This window comes from Balearica regulorum, chromosome 9 (assembly GCF_011004875.1).
Source record: "Balearica regulorum gibbericeps isolate bBalReg1 chromosome 9, bBalReg1.pri, whole genome shotgun sequence".
Lineage (NCBI taxonomy): Eukaryota > Metazoa > Chordata > Aves > Gruiformes > Gruidae > Balearica > Balearica regulorum.
In genome coordinates this window covers 5,361,559-5,384,220 of record NC_046192.1, presented here as the reverse complement: position 1 = coordinate 5,384,220, position 22,662 = coordinate 5,361,559, and the positions used below count along the sequence as shown (strand labels likewise).

Sequence of the window (22,662 nt, the reverse complement as noted above, 5' to 3'; positions counted from 1 at the left end):
AACACCCAACACCAACCAAGAAGAAAATAATAAACCTATGAAAGAAAAAAAAAATAGCCAAAGAGAAAAGCAGCGCTGACAGGTATGTCAGCCCCATAGAATGAGCCGCATTATATCAACCCATCTTAAAAAAACTAAACACAGAAGTCCTCCCCGCTTCATTTGCCATCATATTCCTAAGTGTCAAGTGTCATATTTATTGCTCTGTCATATTTGAAGTTGTATTTTTAGTATTGAGAAAACGATCATAAAACCTATTGCAATACTTAAACATGGCTATGAAAGTGAAAAATTGATTTTTCCATAAAAGTAGATTCTCTAGTGGAATTACGGCCCTGGTGAAAATGTACTCCATTTCAGCATGCTTTAAGGTGTGCTTCTTGGATAGTGTGCTAATATTATACTTAGACGTATTGTCTGCAGGCACTGGACACAATCCTCTGGGTGTGCAGAAATTAGATAAGGAATAATTCTTTTGTATAATAGTATTCTTTGTGTAGTCTTCTGTGCAATACAATAAAATTAATTCAGCTTCTCTCCATAGAGCTTATCTTCTGTCCCAGCATTAGAGTGTACTTTTCCCACATTTTACCTGGGCAACAAATATTTTCTTACTTCATTGTGTTAGAAAGTCCAGCATTGGTAATTTACAGAGCAACTTTGATTCCAGAGTCAGCCCATGACTCCATGTATATTTTTGCGACATGCAGCTCCCGGGTTAAGTTGAACAGGAAAAAAATAAATATGCCCCAAAGCAAGCTAATCTGCCCGTAGTGTGATGTGAGGGTGGTTATAGGGTACATCTCGGAGCGCTGATCAGAAGCTAGGACCCCCATCCTTATGAAAGCCTCTGTACATAGGTTATTCACAATGTTGTTGACCCATTTACCCTATTACTCATCAGACTGTAAGTTCTTTTTGTCTGTACCTTTCTAAATATAAATTACCATTTAACCTTTCCTTTGGGGGGAAGGACTGCTGTTAAGGTCTGAATTAAAAGAGAAGAATCTCAGCTGCTTGCTTCAACCTGAAAAACTCATTGTCCAGTGCTGGAAATTTGATTCACCTTTCCCCTATTTGCAGAAAATATCTTTAGACCTTTGCTAGCATGGTTTGTACGAGAGAAGCGTTTAGCAATATGTTCTGTCTGTAGCCATCTGGCCTTCTTCAAAATGTTTTTAAACAAATCAGTCTTATGGTTTTCTACCCCTATTCCACTACAGATACTTTGTGCTCTTGGCCAGAGTTTGCTATAGACTTCGACGTAATCACAGTTAGACCTGAAGTTTTGTAGTGTTTTGGTTTTCCATCAGACGTTACCATGGATTACTGTTTATGGTGAATCACTATCTTCTAAAGCTTCTCACAAGCAGAGCATGCGACATTGGGCCATTTCCTACTAAGACATTTCAGTCTGTTTCCAGTTACATGTATTCACTGGTATAATCACAAAGCTGAGGGAACGCATAGCAGTATGCTGAACAGTTCCTCTTCTACTTTACTGTTCTCTTTTTATATATACACTTGCAGAACATTTTTGCCATGTGTTTTTTTTATCTTTCAGCAAGTCTCAGGTTGACTTTTGGCATCTCATGCTCTACCTTTACACTCCTTGGTTGCTAGAATCTACTTAATCATCCGCTTTTCCATTCTTTGCAAACGTTCCACTTATTTCTGATGTTCAGCTGGGGTGGTCTTTATCCCTTGGTGCTGCCGGAGGCTCCCAAGTGACCCCGGGCTGTCTGTGAGCCCGTGCAGAGCCATGATCACCTCACGTGAATTCTGTGCTGATAAACCAACACTGCAAGGTACTCACATCTTATGCTTTTGGGTGCTTAAAACACAGAACCTGATTTTTGCTGTCTTAGCTTCTTAGGCCCAGGTGGCACCGGCAGCCCTTACTGCCTAGAGCAGCCTCACCTGGGACCTCCACACACATTCGCTCCAGCCGTGGGCCCTGGGGCCCCATTTAAGCTCCAGCCTGAGCATTTAGTAGTGGTTTGGGCTGTGCTGTAGCTGGACCTGCTTCTGGGGCTGTAACCGAATGGTTTGGCTTTTCTGGTTTGACCTTGGAGCCTTTGTTACCTTGCGCTTTGCCTGGTCATCACTGTCTCGTGGATGGGATGTGTTGCTGCCGTCACCCTGCTCTGCTCGCCTGGCTCCGGTGCTGTGCGACCACGCCATGGGGTGAGCTTGCTGCGCTCCCCGACTGCAAAAGGTGGGAGGAAACTCAAGAAATTTGCATTTATTCCAAAAAGCAATTCTGCTTCTCAGATCTGTGCAATGATGAGGAAATACAGTGTAATATTTAGAGCTTTGTGGAGGAGAGATCCTTGAGGCCTCTTTAATAGAAATAGGCAAAAATGCTAGAGGATGGGGAACCTGGGGAAGAAGTCTGTTTTGTTCACAGAGCACTTCATTTTGGTAACTTCTAAATGTGCTGTTACAGCTTTGACTCTGCTGATGTTTTGTAACTCTAGTTATCCTGAGTTTTGAGACGAAAGGTCATTTTGAACAGAAAGTGTTTGGTTGGGGGTTTAAGGCAAAAAAACTTATCAAAATGCTTGTGACCAGCATTGCCATTTAATCAATTGTGTTTCGCTTTGCTTTTCAATGGGCTTTGACTGAGCCCTAGCTATTCTGCTTTCAGTCTTTGTGAGCACTACGTGCCTGTGGCATGCTCTTTCATGGCAGTGGATTTCAGGGGAGATGTACCTTGATCATGCAGGGCTTCCCATCAATCTGACACCTCTCCTGGTAGAGGCTAAAGATGAGCTGAAAGTTGTGGCGGGCCATATATACGTAGCGTAGCTGACAGTAAACAATGACAGTCTCTCTTCTTGGCACCACAAACCAGCAAATATTGTCAAATTTTGCTCCATTATATCTGAAAGGTCCTTTGATTCATGTATGTTCCAGCTACTCAGTGCCTGGTGCAGCTCAGGTGTGTGTCACAGCCTTTCCCTTCGGGAGCATTTTGGCAGCCCCGCTCGTGCGGTATCCCGCAGTGAGTGGGTGACCGTGGCCTCAAGGCTGTGGGTAGGCAGCACAGATGTGCTACAAAAGGTTGGTTGTGCCAGGGAAGAGCTGTGTAGCCCTGAGTATATCACAGAAGGTAGGGCATTATTGGGGAGTTTTAAAGGTGAGAACCAATGGAAGTGCATTTGACTTCTGTAGTAAATCGGCACTTGTGTGTCGGATGGCCGGTTTTCAAAGTCCTCTCCAGATATTTGTTGTATTTCCTTCCAAACAAACACAATTTTGTATTACTTGGATAGTCTTCTCCAGCCCACCTACTTGCATGGTATCTATTACTGTTGTATTGGAGCTCCTTAGTCTTTCATCTGTTTTTCCTCATTATGCCCCCAAGATTTGTTTTCTTAATTTTACAGCTGGGGAACTGGAATAGACAGTCAGTGGGAAATAGGCCAGTCATTCTGCACGAGTTATGTTTTGCATTGATTTTAAGTGAGACTCTTTAAAATATAATTAAAAGCTTTATTGTTGCTTGATTAATATGATGCTCTGTTTATAGTATAATGCCACATTATCCATAATGTTCCTCAGCCATTTTACAAATATTTCTATGCTGTGTTTATTTTGGTAACTGCTGCCAGATGTTGACTATATGAGCTCTTTCCAGCTTTTTAAAAGCTGCATTGCCATTCTGTCTGGAAGATGCATCCACGCCAGGGTCCCATGATGTGAGGAGCTGCATCATCACCTGGGAGACCCCCCAGGCATGCTGGGCCGAAGTGACGGGGAGCAGAAAAGGGGTCAGGACACAGGGTTTAGATTTTCCCTGCCACCTCCCAGCACCAGGATTGGCAATGCAACCAGGGCCTCCTGATCCCTGGCTGCCATGTTGCTCAGCTGCTGCTCGCTAAAGGTTTCTAATTGAGAGGAGAGAAACACAGGAGGGAAGGTGATAAAGGGAGCAGAATGACCCACTTCAGAGTCTGGTAGGTGATGAGGGCTGGAACAAACCTGGGAAGGTGAACCAGGGATTTAAGCATGTGTCTCAGTCCTGTGGAGCTGCAGGAGCCTTTGTGGAAGTCAGCAGGTGCCATGCCCACCTTTGCACAGCATTCACAGAGTTAAATGCCTTAGAAATCCAAAGGAGCAGCAGGACAGCATAGTGTTCTCAGTGCTGTGTGAATACATATGCATTAGTTTGAATTCTACAAAATACGCTTCTGTGGAAATAGGTGGTTTAGGCCAAGTTTTTGAGTGATGTACATTGGCAGGGCTTGCACAACTAGATACAAATCTGGTCCAGAATTTTTAATTTAAGGTATATATTAGCCGTATGACTACATGCTTCTGAAGCTTTTGGGGGAAACAACTGGTTTGTGTTACGTTCTGTGGCTTACATAATTTTGTTTGGTGCTCTGTGTGCCAGCTTCATGTCAGGAGTTTGAGCCTCATTTGTACTGTGTGAAGGATCATTTCCCTCTGGAAACAGGAAGGGAAAAACAAACAAGCAGTGACTTAACTTCTTCTATAGATTTTTTTTTTCTGTAGACCTTTTGCTATGAGCTTCAAGACAGAGAATCTATCATAACTGCTTTCTGTTCAGATCTGGACATAAGAAAACCATCTGGAAAGTCTGAAATATGGGGCTACTGCAAGCATTGATACCCTTCACAGACTCTGACACCTTTTAAATGACCTGTCCAGAGCAGATAGGAAATTTGAAGCTGCCAGGCAAAATGAATGGAACAAAAACAACAGCGTCCCTCCCAGGCATCTGCGCTTCCATGAAGCGGCTATCACTCTTGGGGTTTCAAGGCAAAAACTGGCCATGAAGAACTGTTAGTGTGTACCACCCACCCCGTGGCTCTCTGACACTAAATCAAGCAGTGATTTTCCTTGCAGTGTTTTTTTCCTTCCTACTCCTTCTGGTAACTGTCAGAAGAGTAAATGAAGAAGTCTTCTGCTGCAGTGTGTTCATTTGGGATCAGCTTTTCCACTGAATGTAACATTAGAAAATATAATTTGATTCTTGCCAATTAACAGACTAGCCATGCCTCTGGTAGTTATGGGGATTAGTCGTCTTTATTCTGCATCATTTGAGATCTTTAAATGCTGACAGGCTGCAACATAGAAGACCAGATAGCCCATTTATGTGCTGCAAAGCACTTTCAAGTTAAGAGATCATTGTGCTGTTGGAATCAGGTGTGTAAAATAAATCATCTAAGGTTTTGTAGGCCATAATTCAGTGAACAAATACCATAACCCTCATTGTATTAGAGCAAGAAACTGATTAACGGACATTCTGCAACATGCCCAAAGGGACTGGAAACCATCTCGACAGTAAATTTCGATTCCTCAGCCCAATGTGCAGACCACGGTAGCTCAAGGTTAAGGATGTGGCCACTGTAGGCAAGTGCAAATGCTGAAATCCACCATGATGCCCCATGCTTGGACGTCTTCCTCCAGGGGGCTATGTAAAGGCAGATCTTTTCCCTCTCCCATTCCCAAAAGCAGAGTGGCTCAAATCTGTGCTTTTTATCTTCTCTTTCAGTCTTTCACTTCACCCATGTGTAAGCCTGCTCACCAAGTGTCCGCACGAAGGCCCAGCACCAACCATTTAACTGTGTGTGGAAGTGAGGATAGGAGGCAGAGCTAGGGAGCTGCGTGGTTCACCAGGACACAGATTTTATCCTGTCCTTGGTTGTGTGAGGCTTCTGGCACATGCAGTTCCTGAAGCTCTGTCCCTCCAGGTGCTCTTTCCTTTAGGCCCTTCCCCATCCTCTTTGAGTTTTATATTGCTAACTTACCGTATTTTTGTCAAAGTCAAGTGAATGTTGATAAACACTAGTTAGTTTCTTTCCTGCAGTGGTTTAAAAAACAAAACCCACAGCACAAAATCAACCTAAAAACAATCTATCTTTGGCTTGATGTGTTGTAAGCAATGTAATTTAAGGGTCCTTTAAAAACCAGACTAAACAAATGTTCATTTCCTTTATATACACCCTTCAATTATATTATACATAGCCCATCTTTTTTCTACCAGTCACTGTTTGTTGTTGAGGTTTTTTTAAAGATTTCATCTTAAACATGTTTAAACAGGTTGTGGTCTAAGTTCTGGCATTGACCTGAGCCCCACTTACAGCACTGCACGTACTTCTACAGGTTTTGGAGCTGTGCTGGGGGCCGAGCTCTGCCCTGGTCAGACACCCAGGGCAATGTCCCCTCGAGCTGCAAGGGGGAAAGCTCTTCACCTGCGTTTGTTGGGAGGAAGGTGAATGTCTCAAAATACTAGAGGAATGATCGTCAGCTAATTCCTGATAGCTGAGTCTGTCAGTGAATGGGATGCCCTATGCCTTCTTTCCATCCTCCCTGGACGTGCTAAATTAGCCTGTTAGCCCATACCCATGAAGGTATTTTTGCCAGAGCAGAATCATTTGTGTGCAGGCCTCTGTAAATTAATGACTTTGGAAGGGGGTGGGGAGGGGAAGCTACAGTGATTTGTAATACCCGGATGGCAAGGATTTGTGTTTCCCCTTCTTTGATTTGCTAGCTATTTTTCTCGCAGAGCTCATGAGATCTGAATAGAGAAAAAGGATGCCCAGTCATTTTTTCAGTGCTACTAGTTTGCATATGTCGCACATTTTCTTCAAAATTAAGTGCATTCATTTGCAATATTTTTGTTCCTTAATTGGGTTTACCGATTGCTAAGGTGAAGAAATGTGTTCTTTGGTTTGTAGGATAGTTTATGAAAACAGCCTGTGCAATATATCTCTTAGCATGGAGGGCTGGTTCATGGCATTTCATTCAGGACTCAGCTTCTCTAAAGTAACAGAACTAAAACTGTAATAATATTATTTTTGCCAGATATTGGATAACTTCTGGTATCTGAAGGAAGGTTCTTATTTTTTATGATAATTAGTCAACATCAGAGCGATATGGAGATGATAAAGCGTTGTACGTGCCTGTCTGTGGTGGTGGTGTTGCTGTTCTTTTTTCACTCAAACTAACCCTATGAAGCCAGTTCCAAAAGATACACCCATTTTAATCGTCGGTAAAAGCTCACTCTAGAGACTCAGTTTAAAAAGTAATGATTTTATCAGATATGAATAAACATTACTGTTTTGGGAAGATACTGTATCAACAAAGCTAGACTTTTCTCTGAAGGCTAGTATTGTACAGAAGGTCTTGTAACAACAGAGGTACTAGTTGGTGTTTGGGGAAAGGTTTTAATTCCTGTTTTTAAGGTCTTTTGAATCTACTTTACTTGTTACTATTTTGGGACTTCAGTTTATTTTAAGCATCTGTGGCTATGTTACGAGTTCTTTTGCTTCCTTCTAAAGTGCATTTGTCCTCTTGCTTGGCTTATGGTGCAGGTTTTTTTCTGGGGATTGTGTCAACTCAGGAATGTAAGTGACTGTGTGATGGATGCTGTGGCCAAGGCTTGAACATGCAACTAATCAGGACCTGTTTCCTTATCACTGACTCTGGCAGCAAATGAGGCTGCTTTTTCCTTGCCTCTGCAATCTCTCATTGGCAATCACAGTTGCTGAGAGCAAGCAGAGATTGCTGATGTGTCCCAGGCTCAGTCTGCAGCCTACGTTTCTAGCCAGAGACTAGACAGGCAACTCTGCTGATTCAGAAGAAACACATTTAACATCAGAAAGCCTGAAGGGGAAAAAGACTGAACTCAAAGCACAAATCAAAGAGTAGTACCCAGCACTGTTGGTCTTGCTCTTTTGAATTCCTAAATGTGGAACCTCCGGGGCACCCCTTTAGGATGAGATAGTACCAGCCTTGTTAGAAGCTGTGATGTTTCCTATTACCATTAGGATGTAATGATATCCTTTTGGAATAAACTATTCCAGTACATTAAAAACAAACAAAACAAAACCCAAAACAAACTAACAAAAAAAACCTCCACAAAACAACAACAAAAAAAACCCCCCAAACTTTATAATGGTGTGGTGGGTTGACCCTGCCTGAGGGCCAGGTGCCCACCAGAGCTGCTCTATCACTCCCCTCCTTCACTAGATAGGGGAGAAAGTGTAACGAAAGGCTTGTGGGTCGAGATAAGGACAGGGAGGGATCACTCACTAATTATCATCACGAGCAAAACAGACTGAACTTAGAGAGGGAATTCATCTAATTTGTTACCAAGCAAAACAGAGCAGAGCAATGAGAAAAAATCAACTCAAAACACCTCCCCCCACCCCTCCCATCTTCCCGGGCTCCACTTCACTCCTGGCTTCAACCTCCGCCCCCCCCAGCGGCACAGGGGGACGGGGAGTGGGGGTTATGGTCAGTTCATCACACAGTGTTTCTGCTGCTTCTTCATCCTCAGGGGGAGGACTCCTCTCAGCGTTCCCCTGCTCCAGCATGGAGTCCCTCTCACAGGAAACAGTCGTCCATGAACTGCTCCAGTGTGGTCTCTCCCATGGGGTGCAGACCTTCAGGAGCAATGTGGGGTCCCCCACGGGGTCACAAGTCCTGCCAGCAAACCTGCTCCTGGCGTGGGCTCCTCTCTCCGCAGGTCCTGCCAGGAGCTTGCTCCAGCGTGGGCTTCCCATGGGCCACAGCCTCCTTCGGGTGCCTCCACCTGCTCCAGCGTGGGGTCCTCCACGGGCTGCAGGTGGAATCTCTACACCCCCTCATCCTCCCTCCATGGGCTGCAGGGGGACAGCCTGCTTCACCATGGTCTTCACCACGGGCTGCAGGGGGATCTCTGCTCCGGCGCCTGGAGCACCTCCTGCCCCTCCTTCTGCACTGACCTTGGTGTCTGCAGATGTTCTTACATCTTCTCACTCCTCTCTCTGGCTGCAAAAAGCTCTAACTGTTGTTCTCTTTCTTAAATATGTTATCACAGAGGCCCTGATTGGCTTGGCCTTGGCCAGTGGCGGGTCCGTCTTGGAGCTGGCTGGCATTGGCTCTGTCAGACACAGGGGAAGCTTCTAGCAGCTTCTCACAGAAGCCACCCCTGTAGCCTCCCCGCTACCAAAACCTTGCCACGCAAACCCAACACAAATGGTCAAGAAACTTCTTAAGGGCGTGGGCTCAGAGCAAGCTGCTGAGTTGCCAGCTGGGCTGTTCTTTTAGTGCCAGAACCACTTTCAGTCCTATCAGTGAAGAATTATTTAAAGAGTTCCTCTTCCATTGTTTTTAAGATGTGTCTCCTATTAATTAGGGACAGGGAATGTTTCTGATCGCATCCTTGTGCCAATTGAAATTAATCTACCAGCAAACCAAAGACGCTTTCAATTGGGTTGGAAATCCTTGTATGTGGTGGTGGAAGAAACAATGTAGAAGCACCAAGAGCGATGTGGCTGTGGTGTCAGTAACTGAGGCTTTCCTTGGGCTTAGATGGGAAGGAGAGCAGGGCGTATTGTTTGATCTCACTGAGCAAGAGCTGCCAGAACATTGGGCTTCTACTGGAGGTAGACATCCGTGCTCCCCTTGAGGGGAGGGTATCTGCAGGGGCAATTTACTACTCACTCTGTGGAAAAAAAATTCCCCCAAGCGGATGTCTCCTGCCTTTGGCTACAAAGTGACGCAGAGCAGGGCTTACCCTGCTGCGCACCACTTTGCTAGGGGATGGCAGGTGAGAGGAATGCCACCCTCCAACCGAGAAACAGAGATCCCATTGACTTTATTTGCTGATTGCCAGGAGAGGAGTGAAATTCATCCTGCAGGGTAGCTTGGCTATGTTCCTAACAAAGACAGATAATCAAATAATTACTATTATTTTTTACAAGATGTGCCCAAAGGAGAGGGGAAAAGCTCTGCTGAATAGGAATGATTTTGTGGCCAAAACATATTACTATTGGAAGGGGATTGTTCTAGTGCATTGACCAGAGGCAAAACTATGTCTTGTTCTACTAGTGCTTAAATTCTGAGTGCTGGAAAGGGTTTTGACAGAAACAGGTTATACCTCCATGGTCGCCATGATGATTTTCCTTGTTTAGCTCTTTGTATCAGAGAAATTCAATTTTTGCCTAAGAAAGCATTTGGTCTTACTAGCTTAGTTGTATTAGCTGAAATTAATATTATGATGTATCTTGGTCCGAGTGCTGTTTCTAAGGCATTAAGTTTCTTCCTATAATTTAACTCTTTAAATACTGTCAAATATCCAGCAGATATTGTCAGGCAAAGGGACTCAAAATCAGGGCTGTTATGACAGGAATGCTTGACATGAATTTTAAACTAGTAGAAAAGAACGATTGCTGTGATGTTCCATATTGAGTCAGGTTTTCTTCACGATGGGTTTTTAGCCTGCAAACCATGTCAGGGAGAACCAAGCATGTGACGGTGACCCTGGTTCTCAGCGTGAAGTGCCGGCGTCAGCACCTCAGCCCTGGGGCTGTTTCTAGGTCTCATGTTTGAGAATATGACCTCAAAAACAGGCAACAAGTACAGAGCGATGCAGTGATGGCTGCCTGAGCCTGGGGGCACGCAGGAGCAGTAGCAGCAGCGTGAGCCCTTCCCTTTGTCTTGGAGGGTGCCTGTTGTACAGCAGCACAAACACCTGAAGATGATTCCAGTTCCCTCTTACAGAAACAGTTGTATCATTGCTAAGGAGTTTGTACGTTATAATGTCTGTATGTAAAGAAGGGGGAGTAAGCGGTGCTGGTGTAACCCTGGGATATCGCTGTGATCACGTGAGGGGCTCTGTCCGGTCTGTCTGTGGTAACGTGAATTGACACCCTTAACCAGAAGGGTTTTATCAGCACAAAGGTGGGTACAGAGCAGATTTGAAGAATGGCATCTCTCTTTTGCAGTATGTTATGTGAATGGTGAAAAAACGCCTCTCAGTTTTGTCACAATCAGTACCTTTTCTAATAATTTAAAAGCTTGAATTACTTACATGTGGAGCTAAAATAGCTCTAAGTGCATTTTTATTGCCTGGCTCTGGAGTTGCCGTTTACAGGTTAACAGCCCTAATGCTTTTAAATAATCGGAGAAGGAGTGTATGTAGTACAGTGTTAGAAAATGATATATGTCCTGTTATTTGGACACAAGTAGAGCACTAAAAGCCCTATTCTGCTTTCTAAAGAATATTTTCTATTGCAGACCCTGGTTCGTTTTAAGTATCTTCCAGTGGACTAGTAAACATTGAGAGGCTTTGAATGTGTAAAAATGCTGTTGTATAAATCTTGTGATTAAGAAAATTAAACTACTCATGTCTAGCCATCTATCGCAGATATAAGTATACCAATTTTGTGGTCTATTTTAACATCCAGAATTAGGTTTACACTTTTTGATAAGAATATTATTGCTTTTCTTTCCCCTCCTGCCCAACTCTTATGTATTTAAGAAACTAAAGTCAAGGAAATAGTGCACTGGAGGAGCAGGAAGCTCCGGGATGTTCTGCATGTGGGCAAAAAAAAGGTGTTAAAAGTACCAGCATGTGACTTTTTTCTTTTTAAAATTTTTTTTAATTATTCAAAAAAAGGGAGGATTGAAATTCACAGACTGCTTAATTTTCTTTATATTCATAAATGCCAGAGTAATTCAGTGGAGATAAGGGTGATAAATCTCCCTCCTGTAGATAAGGAGAATGAGGCACAGAGGCAAAGCGGCTTGTTTGAGTTCACACATACGTAATTGTACAGGCAGGAGAGATCCCAGATCTCTCCGCCTCCATCCTTCGTTACTGGGCTTCATCCTGCCTTTCCTGTGGGCTTGTGGTTGCCCCCAACAGCACAGGGGCTGTGGAGAAGAGGCTTTTGGCCTCCTGACTCCAGCACGCAGAGGCTGATGCGCATTATGGTCATAAAAAGATAGAGCCTGAACTTTAAGCAAGTGCTAGTTATTTCTTAGTATATTTAGAGATTCACTGGTCTTTCCTACACATACCTCTTTTAAACTTCATATTCCTCTTCAGATACAGAGCTTGTTTCGTATTTCTGGCTGGTTGGAGGATGTGTTGCTTTTGGGCTTTAACCGCGCACACACACACGCACCCCCCCAAAGTTAGCAAATAATCAAAACTCTGGAAGTCAAAATCAAAAACTTTCTATATCAAATGTTCTGTGGTGTCTCATGTACTTACGAAGGTCCAGTGGCACCTGCTCCAGACTCTGCCTCCTGTGATGCACCAAACTCTCTCCTCTTGCTACCTGTGCTTTAGGGTAGACAATGGCTGCGGTAGTTCTTTTTATTAAAAAAAAAAGTCCATGTCTTCCACCAAAAATATTAATTTAGCATAAAATGCTGAATTTAGTCAATACTTGTTCTTCTTTGTTTTTTAAAAAACCCCACTTTTTATAGAAAAGAAACAGCATCCTGAATCTATAGTGCAGGGCTTTTGAGAAATCTTGTCTATAATTGCCTGTTCATCCAAGTTTGCTATGTTTAATTATGGAAAATATTTTTATAGGTCCCTGAATCAGTATTGTGACTTGAGGTTTTCTGCATATTTCTCAATATGAAAAAGTTTCTAAAACTGTGAAATTAGCACCACGTGTAAACTGACCAAAACTGAGCCTGGCACGATGCTGTTCTATGTGAGAAAGGGGGATTATCTTGGAATCAAGCTTTTTCTTGTGTCTCCCACTGCAGAAAGTTACCTGTACTGAGCCGATGCACTAATCTTTCTTCTCTGTAGTGTAATTCCCAAAGTATTCTAGCCTTTCCCACTTTCTCCAGCAAAACCTTAATCATGATGTATTTTGCTTTTCTGTTAGCCATTAGATGCATAATTGTTCTTCTTTAAATCATATTAAATTATCCAGCTGATTACCTGCTTCAGCAGATTGTCTGGATCATCTTGCGTGTTGCCTACCACGAACAGTATCAACCAAGCGGCGCATCTTTCTGCAGCGCTAAAGTAAGGCACGTGCAGGTTCTTTCAGACAAGTATGTTGCAGCTTTTTCAGATTGCTAGTCATTTATTCAAACTCAATATTTTTTTAATGACTCTCCTTCAATTTTTTTATTCTTACTCTTGAAGTCATATATTCTTAACGATTGCAGAGCTAAACGCATAGAATTTAGTTTCTTGTGCATGTTGCATAGCTTACAGAGGATGCTCCGCCAAGGAGGTGTTTGGGTGCACAAGGAATGAGTTCTTTGGAGACTGCAATGCAATTTTCACCATCTTGTGACCTTTTTAGTGCCTTGCCTGCTCTCTTGCCTAATATTCCTGACCCACCAGTTGAGAAACAGTATCTTGGACAGTTCACACAACTGGTAAAGAGAATTTTTCAAGTTTATCGAGCCTCAGGGCATATCCCATTTGACACTGGTTTCTGTGATCTCTTGCTGCTTGTTATGGAGAGAGCCTTTGATCATGCATGCATATAATATTCCTCATAAAGAAGTCGGGGTTCCCTGCACTGAAAAACCCTCAATGGATGTAGTGTAATTGCCTTGCCAGTCAGACTTCTACCAACATTCCTCAACTTTTGGCCGAGGCATCGCTTGGTCTCTGTGTTCAGTCACTGCCATATCAGATGAGCATTTCAGAAAGCGGTCCTGTCATTAAAGCATCCCCTGTCACCTTCCCACGATTGGGCTTCGTTCATACATTCATTTTTCCTGTGGCTCATCCCCAATGTTGAGCCAATTTCAGTGGGGGAATTGAGGTTTTATGTGCAAATCTATTGTGGGTGATAAGGATCAGCGTAGTTTCTCAGGCAGGTGAACCACAGCACAGCAATACCTGCTTGCATCTTCCAGTCCTGTGTGGGCCATAGGTAATGGGCTGAATTAAGACATCAGATTCATGCCTTAAGTGAAGAAAGATAAAACAATTCATGAGGGGCAGAGCCCACACAGTGAATATTTTATTTATATGTTACCTGTGCTGAGCAGAACAGATTGGAATTCTCTTTTCTGCCTTACACTTCAAAATCTTACTGTGGCTGTTACTGAGCAATGAAGCAGCACGGAGATAACGAGCTGGGCTGAATTCATGTCTGGTGTAAGCAGTACTGCCTCTGCTGATTACAGTTGATTTGCCCCAGCTTATGCTGTGAAGTTCATTTCTCTTCAGTAACTTTCACTGCTTTCTGAAACAACATTGCTCAGGACCTTACCCAGACCTGTTACTTTTTCACTGCCTCTTCTCCTGTGCACTAACCAATATTTTAAAAACCCTTCCTTCCTCTTCAGGGCCAAGCTGTCTCACAGTCAGCTCAGTGTCTCGTGTGGACTCTGCAGAGTGAGTTACACCACGGCTGAGCCGCAGGTGAATCTGACCACAAATGTAAACTCCGGTTTTCTGGTAGTGCTGACAAGGGCTTCAGGATTTATTCTTCCCAGCTTTGCCATAAACAGCCAGACACAGAGGTCCCAGCAGCATGCCCTTGACAGAGGAGGGTGCTGGCAGAGCCCACTGCCCGGGATCCGGAATGCTGCTCCTTGTCCCCACGCGCAGCGGGGCTGTCACTGCCTCAGCCTCCCCCTCGGCTGTCTCTGGAACCTTTCTCTACCTAGAAGAGATCATGGCTCCATTGGCATGATTGACTTGTGTGCCAGGTTCTTGCCTCGGGACTTACAGGTGACATAAACTGCCTAAAAAAACACTTCTTGACATAGGGCTTGTTGCCTTTTAATAAACTTTTTCTCACCTTACATGGATGGGGAAATGTGCAGTTTGAATTCTTTATTCTGATAAAACCTTGCTTTATTTTTTTTTTGTATGTGTGAAAGCTTGTTGGGTTTGGGGTTTTTGCAGTTCTGAGAGTACACCTAAGAAAACAGGCAGAGAGAAGGAGACTTTTGCTGAGATCTGAGTGATGCAGCAGGGCCCCGTACCTGCGTTAGGCACCCGGGTTAGCTACAGGCTTCACTTGGGTTCTAGTCCCAGAATTTGTAACCCCCTGGGGAAGCAGGGTATAACCTGGGATGTGAAGCATCACTGTTCTCTACTGTAGGTGATATAGGCTGACTGACTTGAACAGCAGGCTTTGTGTTCTCTTCTTTTTGAAGTGTAAAAGCTGATTTATTTTTTTTTTCTTTACCTAGGGCTTACTTGAAATTTTAGTTAATTTTGTGTTCTGTCAATATATTTACAGTCAGGAATACCTTAGAAAATACTTGTTCATCTCTGCAAGGTGTTTTGAAAGTTCAATAGAGAACAGAGATTGAGAAACAATCTACATTGCTATAAAAATATAATCACAAAAGCTATTACAAGGATATAATGTACAAAGACATTCAGGTTGCCCAGGGAAGCTGTGGATGCCCCATCCCTGGAAGTGTTCAAGGCCAGGTTGGATGGGGCTTTGGGCAACCTGGGCTAGTGGAGGGCGTCCCTGCCCATGGCAGGGGGGTTGGAACTACATGGGCTTTAAGGTCCCTTCCAACCCAAACCAGTCTGTGATTCCTTTAATTCAGTTATTAATGGAAAGGTTTAGGTTTATGCCTTTGTACTTTTGCAAGCCACAGATACTATGTCCTCAGCCTAAAGCATGTTTTTATACTTCTACCACCTCTAACTCATCCATGGCTGAAAAACACCTAAGGAAGAAGAAAAGGGGGGGAGCAGAAGTTTGAGCTCACTGTTCATGTTAAGTCAGTGTTGACTAAAGCAGCCACTCCCACCATTTCCTTTCCTGTAGTTTCTGCAAAGGGCAATAGGATACTTTGTGAACTGCAACTGCAGAGACCTGTTGTGGAGTCTGTGCTGGGATCTGTGCAGAAGTCACTGCAAGTCCTAGTCCCGAGTTGGCTGATTTTAATTAAGTAATTCATTTCACAAGAGTTGTAACCACAAGGAAGATTAGGTATTATTTGCTCAAGTTTCACCCAAATCCTCCTCCTCATAGGAGCTGCCCTTAGGTAGCTGCAAAAAATGCTCCAACACTGACAAAGTGGCACTCAGCCCTTCTCCCGGGTGCAGGATGAACACTGCAAACCCTTCAGCAAAATCCAGGACTACTAGTCCTGCACAGTGATATTTGCGGTACGTTATTTCTAGTTCTTTTGGGGTGTCCGTGATCTGCATGTTTCCTGGAGAGGGATTCTTCAGCTCCCCTGGTTATATTAGCTGTGCTGGGAAGTGACAGGTTTGGTACTTGTTGGGAGAAGTGGTTTCTGGGATTTGGAGCATTCTCACAAATGGTTATGTGTGTTCACTGGTTCTGCATGCTTGGAGATGATACGCTGTAGAAACTGCGTTATGGATCCTTCATGGACCATGTAATGCTTTCCAGATTGAGTAAAGGAACTTTGGTTTATAAGAGTCAAGTTGTTTGTTTTAGAAAACATAAATGGTACTAGATGTGTTGGCTTCACGTGAAGACCTTTGCTTGTATAGGACAGCCTGTCTTTAACCCCACCTAGCAACCTCTGCTGTGACTGGACTGTCGGAGTGGTAGTGCATTTGGGTCACAGACAGGGCTGTGCACGGAGTTTCTTTTCAGCTACAAGCAACCATGGTCAAGGATTTCTACGTGTTGAAAACAGTGAAATCCGTTAATGTGCAACATGAAGGTTATTTATGCGTTTACTGTTTATGGTGGATGTGCTTGGGGAAGAGAGAAAGCCTGTGTTGAGAACGTTCTATTTATAATTTTAATTCCTTGCTAAAGGTTTATGTGCCCAACTGTCTGAGAACCATGAATGTAAATTCCTTTGTGCAAGAAGCAGTTTAGTTTCCTCTCTCTGCTTGGCGTATTTATTAAGTCAAATTTGTGCATATTCCAGTAGTATTAAATTCATCTCTTTGCAACAGGAAAATTCATCCATATTCTAAAAATACTTAAGTCATTTTATTCTGTTATTTTAGTAGATAAGATTGCTTCCTATCAGCAAGAATTCAAGAAGTAGCCCAGCTTAGAGTAGGTTGCCTTCATAAATTATATCCTCCTAGGAGGAGGAGAAAATCAGAAGTAATAAAAGAGCTTTAGCTAGGGAAAAGGCTAATAATGTCATAACCTCATGAATTCAAGTATGGAAATTGTCTTACAATGTAAAATTCGTTATTTTTAAGATTCATGATACTGTTGGACTGTTTAATGAGAAACAGCATAATTGATTTTCCATAATGAGCCATCTACCAAAAAAATATTTAGAGAAAAATTGTCTGTTGGTCATCTAAAGAGGTTTTTAAACACAATTTTGCATGCTATTCAAAACAAGAACTTAACCTCAGAAAATATTTTTTAAATGTAAAAAATTAGCTGGTGTTACAAGTAAATGTGTCATTGTGGAAAGTAAAAGCAGACTTCTTAATACTGGCAGCTCTAAATTTCAAGCTTGATGTCAGAAGCTGGAACTGAAGCTCCCCTGCAATTGACAACACATATCTGAAATACCTGAAATTCTCGCTTGTGTGTCTGCAAACAGTGAAATGCTTCAGCTGCACGTGTGGTGAAGCTGAGGAAATGGAGGCCCTTGGAAAAGGAGCTTTCCTGGGGTGACACTCAGTCATCCTGTGTGCTCACTCTGGGCAAAGATAGGATCAACAGTGAAAAAAGCCCTTGGATGCGCCATCCCAATTTCTGCTTTAAACTGTTTTACAGCTGCTGTTAGTAACACTACTGCACTCCAGTGGTTCCCCATGTCGAGATTCAACTATTGCCCACACGTCTCCCTGAAACTACTCCTAAATTGGGGTACTTATTCCTAAATCAGTTCTCAATCTACAAAACCTACTGGAAGGATCTAGTGCCCAAACCATACAAAGGGCGTGAGCCTGGAGACCTCTTAGAAGGGTCGAAGAGTCTCCATGACCTTGACCCAACATGCTGTGCACAGAGCAGGAAGCTTTTCTTACCCTACAGAGCGAGTAAAGTGCATACCCAGAAGGCAGAGGGACTGTAATAAGGCTAGCAGACTCAGCAGAGCTTTTTAGTACACATTAAGATGCTTTATAGGCATTTGGGTTTGCCATCTGATATTGATGAATAATCCTGTAGTAGTCATTAGTAAAGGAAGGGCTCAGTCCAGAGATGATGGCCCTCTGACACCTCACTCCTCTTCATGCTGAGGCTACCACTCAGATCCAAGGAGACTAATTTTTTTTTCCCACCAAAATAATTTTGAAGCTTGGGTAAAATCTGCCTCCAATAGGCTGGAACCTCACTACTTTAGACTTCTTTAAAAATCCATACACTCTAACATTAATACTCCTGTTTATTGATTAATTTTGGAAGTGTTATACTAAATACCTCTATAGTGCAGTGGTTTTGTTCCATTATGTTTCATTCATTTGCTGAATTCCATGTTTTATTGCTGCTGAAGTTAGCTGAAAATGAATCCTATGAATACCTCTTTCCTTGAACTCTGATGCTGGCCAGCTAATGTCTGAAGGGCTGCTAGAAAAGGTTAGAAAAATGTTGCTTGAAACCCCTTCAAATAACTTCAGGCGTTGCTCCAGTAGTCTCCAAAGTATCGCTCATCCAGGCTGGCTTCCCTCACTGGCACTGTGCAACCCTGTCATACCACTGTATAGGCAGCATAAATAAGTATTTCAGCAAAATCGTGTTTCTGGAGGAAATTCTCCATGTAGCAGCCACCAGCACTCTCAAATGTTGTAGGTTTTATGCAGCCATATTCAGCAGTGGCCTTGTGATTATATTGAAATAAAATGTTCTGGTTAAATTGTTTCATCTTTGAAATAGTCCAACACTGAAAACCCTAGGGGGAAAATGAGCATATAATTTTCTCGCTATTTTAAAACCACGTAAGCACCAAGAAAAATAGTATGATTCATTTATTTTGGAGTATGTTGATTAACTAGCAATTAAAGCTTTATAGTATTTTCTTTATGGAACAACAAAGGCCAGTTTAATGCTTTTACTTTAGTTTCGGCTCATTGGACTGGCTTCATACCTGGTACAGACAGATAAATGCTCCGAAAGCGTATGAAGTACCTGCATGCAGCTGAACATGGCCCACTTAGCTCAAAAATATGATGGGTGTTCACAGAAGGAACTTTCATTCATTCACAGCATCTGGTTCCATTACATTCAGCCCAATCAAGCCATGAAATTGAAATTAAATGACTTTTGATGGTGGTAATATTATAAGAATGAAAGCAGGACTGGGGGAAGGGAAATAGCTGCATAGCAGAAGAGGCTCTTGGTGAGGACAGGCTGTATAAAGTGCCTTTAAATTGTTTCACATAAATGACTTGGATGTATAGAAAGATGAACTTGGAACTATTTGATTTATCCAGAGCGCATTTCACCTGCCCTTTAGAATCTAGATTGTGTCTGTGTAACGCAGCACTGCAGCATAGCCTCTTCCTGCAAAGGCTCTGTTGCCTGTTCCCAGGTCTCTGGTGGGTGGCACGTGAACCCCCCCCCACCCTGCAGCACCCCCTCCACCACCCCTGCCCTACCCCCCTGCACTGCAAGTCCTGCTGCCGCCCGGTGTTCTGCCGGCTCGTGGATGCACATCCTGCTGCTGCCCCCTTCCTCGGGAGTCCTGGGGCAGCAGCCTGGAGGGAAGGGCAGGTGGGGAACCGGCAGCAGGAGGTGTGTGGTGTGAGCTGGGCGGGAGGATGGGGGAGGTGGGATGGCAACACGGAGCGAGCAAGAGGAAAAAGATGGGTAAAGAGTGTGGGCGTTATGCAGAACCAGAATAAAATCAGCATCTGGAAATGGGCCACAGTTTCTACCCTGAGGGCTCTGCCAACTTGTGTGTTGAAGTGTGGGCAGGGGGAAGGCAGGGGTCGTGTGTGTGTATGGCTCTTGAGAAACATCAGGTGGTAGAGCAGAGTGGCGCAGTGTTGTTTTCTACTTTGAGGTCTCTGGTGATCTCTCTTTTTGATGAAAAACTTAGTGCAGCTTCTAAGTCTCTATATTTATTTTTGCCAGCATTACAATAATCTTCATTCACTGTGCAGCCATGATTTTCCAATGGCACGTATGCAGTAGGGTAGGTACATAGTGCAAAGGTACTATATATGCATTATAGTATAATACATATAATGTGTAATGCATTATATAATGTATTTTTATTGTAATATATGTAGTACATACATGTATATGTATTACTTAAAAGTGTATATTGTGTATATAGTTGTGTGTGAAGGTCTGAGAGGTGGGTGGCGTTCCCATCTCCCTGGGCAGTTACCCACTGAAAACATTGCGCTATGGCGTGTTTTTAGTGAAGCTGTTGAGCTGCTTAGGACAGCTTTCTGAGTCATGTGGAAGGAGAAGCTCTTGTTCCGACGTACCTACGCCAAACTCGTATACAAGGTAAGTGCTGGGAAGCGTAGTCAAACTGTTTCCCAGGCTGAGCTGCTAGGTCCACGGGAGGACTGGACTCCGCTTAGGGAAATAGGGATATGCTAAAGGCTACGGAAACACCACCCAGCTTACAGATGTGGCTGCTGTTTCTGCTGTGCAAAAGTTGTCATAGCTCTGGGTGAGATCTTGGTGCCACACTTTTCTGTCAGTAAAATGGTAGTGTCCTCCTATGTCTGAGGGTGTGTTTTCAAGATGTTGGTAATGGGGATCACTGATGAGGATACAGTGACAAGTCATTGACACAAACAGTCTGCTTGGGGTGTCCCAAAACAAAATGGAGAGCTTGTGCCCTTTCGTCTCCCACGTGCTTGCTGGATGCCAAGTGCCAGTTCATGGCCCGATTCACAGCCCGCTGTGACAGTGAAGAACTGTTGCCTTGGTGTCAGCATGTTCCTCCTCTTGTGGCCAAGCTCTTGGCAAGGCAGTGGCATCAGTGCAGGCTTGAAATGAATACCTTGCTTTCTCTTGAAACAAGAGGAAAAATCCAGGATAAAAATACAGAAGTGCTAATAAAGCTACTGTAGCCTTATTTATATACATATAAAAACTTCCAAAAGTTTTTGAATATTTCTTAATACCAGAGTTATTTGAAATAGTTGGGAACATCTCCTAGTAATGTTGCTAGAGCTGTTGGCGCCTAGCCACACAGGCAGCTAGATGCTGAATGAATGTTCTTGCTATGTAGGACTAGATAACCGCTGTCTTCTGCCGCCTCATAGCTCCGCCACGTTCAGTTCAGGTACAAAATCAAGTGTCTCCTCGCTGCACCTTCTTGCTCCCAGGAAAGAGCAAAGGTCCAGCAGCTGTGCAGGTACTAGTTGGGGCTCCCAGCACAGAAGGCAAGGGCTGCTCCTGCCCCTAGCTATTTCTAGAGGTTAGGGAGCGTGAGGCCTTGAAACCTTGTCGGCATCAGAAGCGCCCCGCAGTTGTGCGACACAGTCCTGACGGCGCTGGGCCAGGCTCTGTGCTGGTGTCAGGCGGGTAGCTGAGGCCTGGCTGGTTATACAGCTTGCCCAGGGTACCCGGGCAAATCGCTGCTCGTGGAAGGAAGCACATCTGTGGGCTGCACCCTCATCTAGTGCTGAGCTTGTTGCAAAGAACAAGTGCTTCATTTGATTTCTCTAAATACCTCATTGCCTCTAATGATAAACTACACTTACCCGGCAGTTTCCCTGGTCCTGAACCAAGCTGCGTGCAGCTGCTGAGTTTCCTGTTTATGCTCAGGCACCAAATCACTCACTTCTACAGACTTTTTTTTTCTGAGCAGTTTCACTGTTGCTTTTTTAACTGGCTTCCTAACATTTCTGCGATTGTAGGGGAAGGGCTTATTAAACATTACTCCACCTAGGCTTACGTGTATCCGCCTCAGGTCGGCTGGTGGGCTTGCTGCCACGCAGCTCTTGAGCAAGCTGGCTCCTGTCTGCAGTAAGGGCTGGGGTGCTCGCCTCAAACCCTGGTACTCCTTTTCCTCCCTTCTTCAAAGCACTGTGGAGGCAAAATACCCATAGGTGAAAATGTTGGATAGTCTACCCCTACGTATGCTGCTCTCTTGGTGAGTCAGGACTTTATTGAAAATTTTGACAAGTATAATAAATGATGAAGAGCTGTAAGACAGGAGAGGATGGCAGCATCTTCCATGACGTGTTGAGTTTCTCTCTGACAAAGGTGTGTTGCTGGTTTGGGGAGGTTTTTTGATTTGGGGGTTTTTATTTTTGTTTTCCTGAGTGCATTAGAATATACCATTTATTTTTCTAGGTTAGTGGGTAAGATCCCATGCAAGTTGTTCCTGAAAACATGCTTGCTTTCCTTGTCCAGGAACAGCATGCCTTTTCATGTCTATATTTAGCCTTCTCATAAACATGGACAGTTCCTAAAAACCAGTGTCTTTCCCTTTACACAGCCAAGTCTGCCAGAAACCACTCCAGAGAAAGCAATTTCATTTACCACAGCGTTTCTCTAGCCTTACTATTTTTGGAGGTGTTTTCAAAGGCAAATGCACAGAAAGCAGCAGCCGTTTCAGACACACACACTAAAATCAAGTTCCCTAATGTTAGCTGAGGAATGAATTTTACAACACATCACTTTTACTGTCATACCTGAAATGAGTGATTTAACTGATGACTATAATTTAAATCAAAATATTGCAGGCTTTGTTCTGGGAAAAAAGAAGTGGGTGAGATTTAAATGAGAAATAAATCTAGATTGAAACTCTAGACTTTGTTTTCTGATGCTAATTTTCAAAATAATGAACATACTTCATCTTGTTATACACATTACACAACATTAATCCCCTGAGGCACGGTCCGCTGTGCCAGTGTCGCTCGGCTAGTCCTGACAGGGCTGCCACTTCGTCAGCTTCCAGAGCTAACGGGCACCTTGCCAGTGTGGATTTCTGTGTGAATGCAACCCGCCGCCGATGTGTGCGTAATTAAACAGGCCTTTTCCCACGTGAATACATACCTGCGTGGTTATGAAGAGAGAGTAG

At 43.6% G+C, this 22,662-nt stretch overlaps 1 protein-coding gene across 4 annotated transcripts in view; it reads left to right on the top strand.

The window, feature by feature from the left end:
• LOC104640687 (glypican-5) overlaps positions 1-22,662 on the top strand; it is a 394,501-nt gene that overhangs the window by 311,982 nt on the left and 59,857 nt on the right. The gene's annotated exons all lie outside the window — the stretch shown is intronic.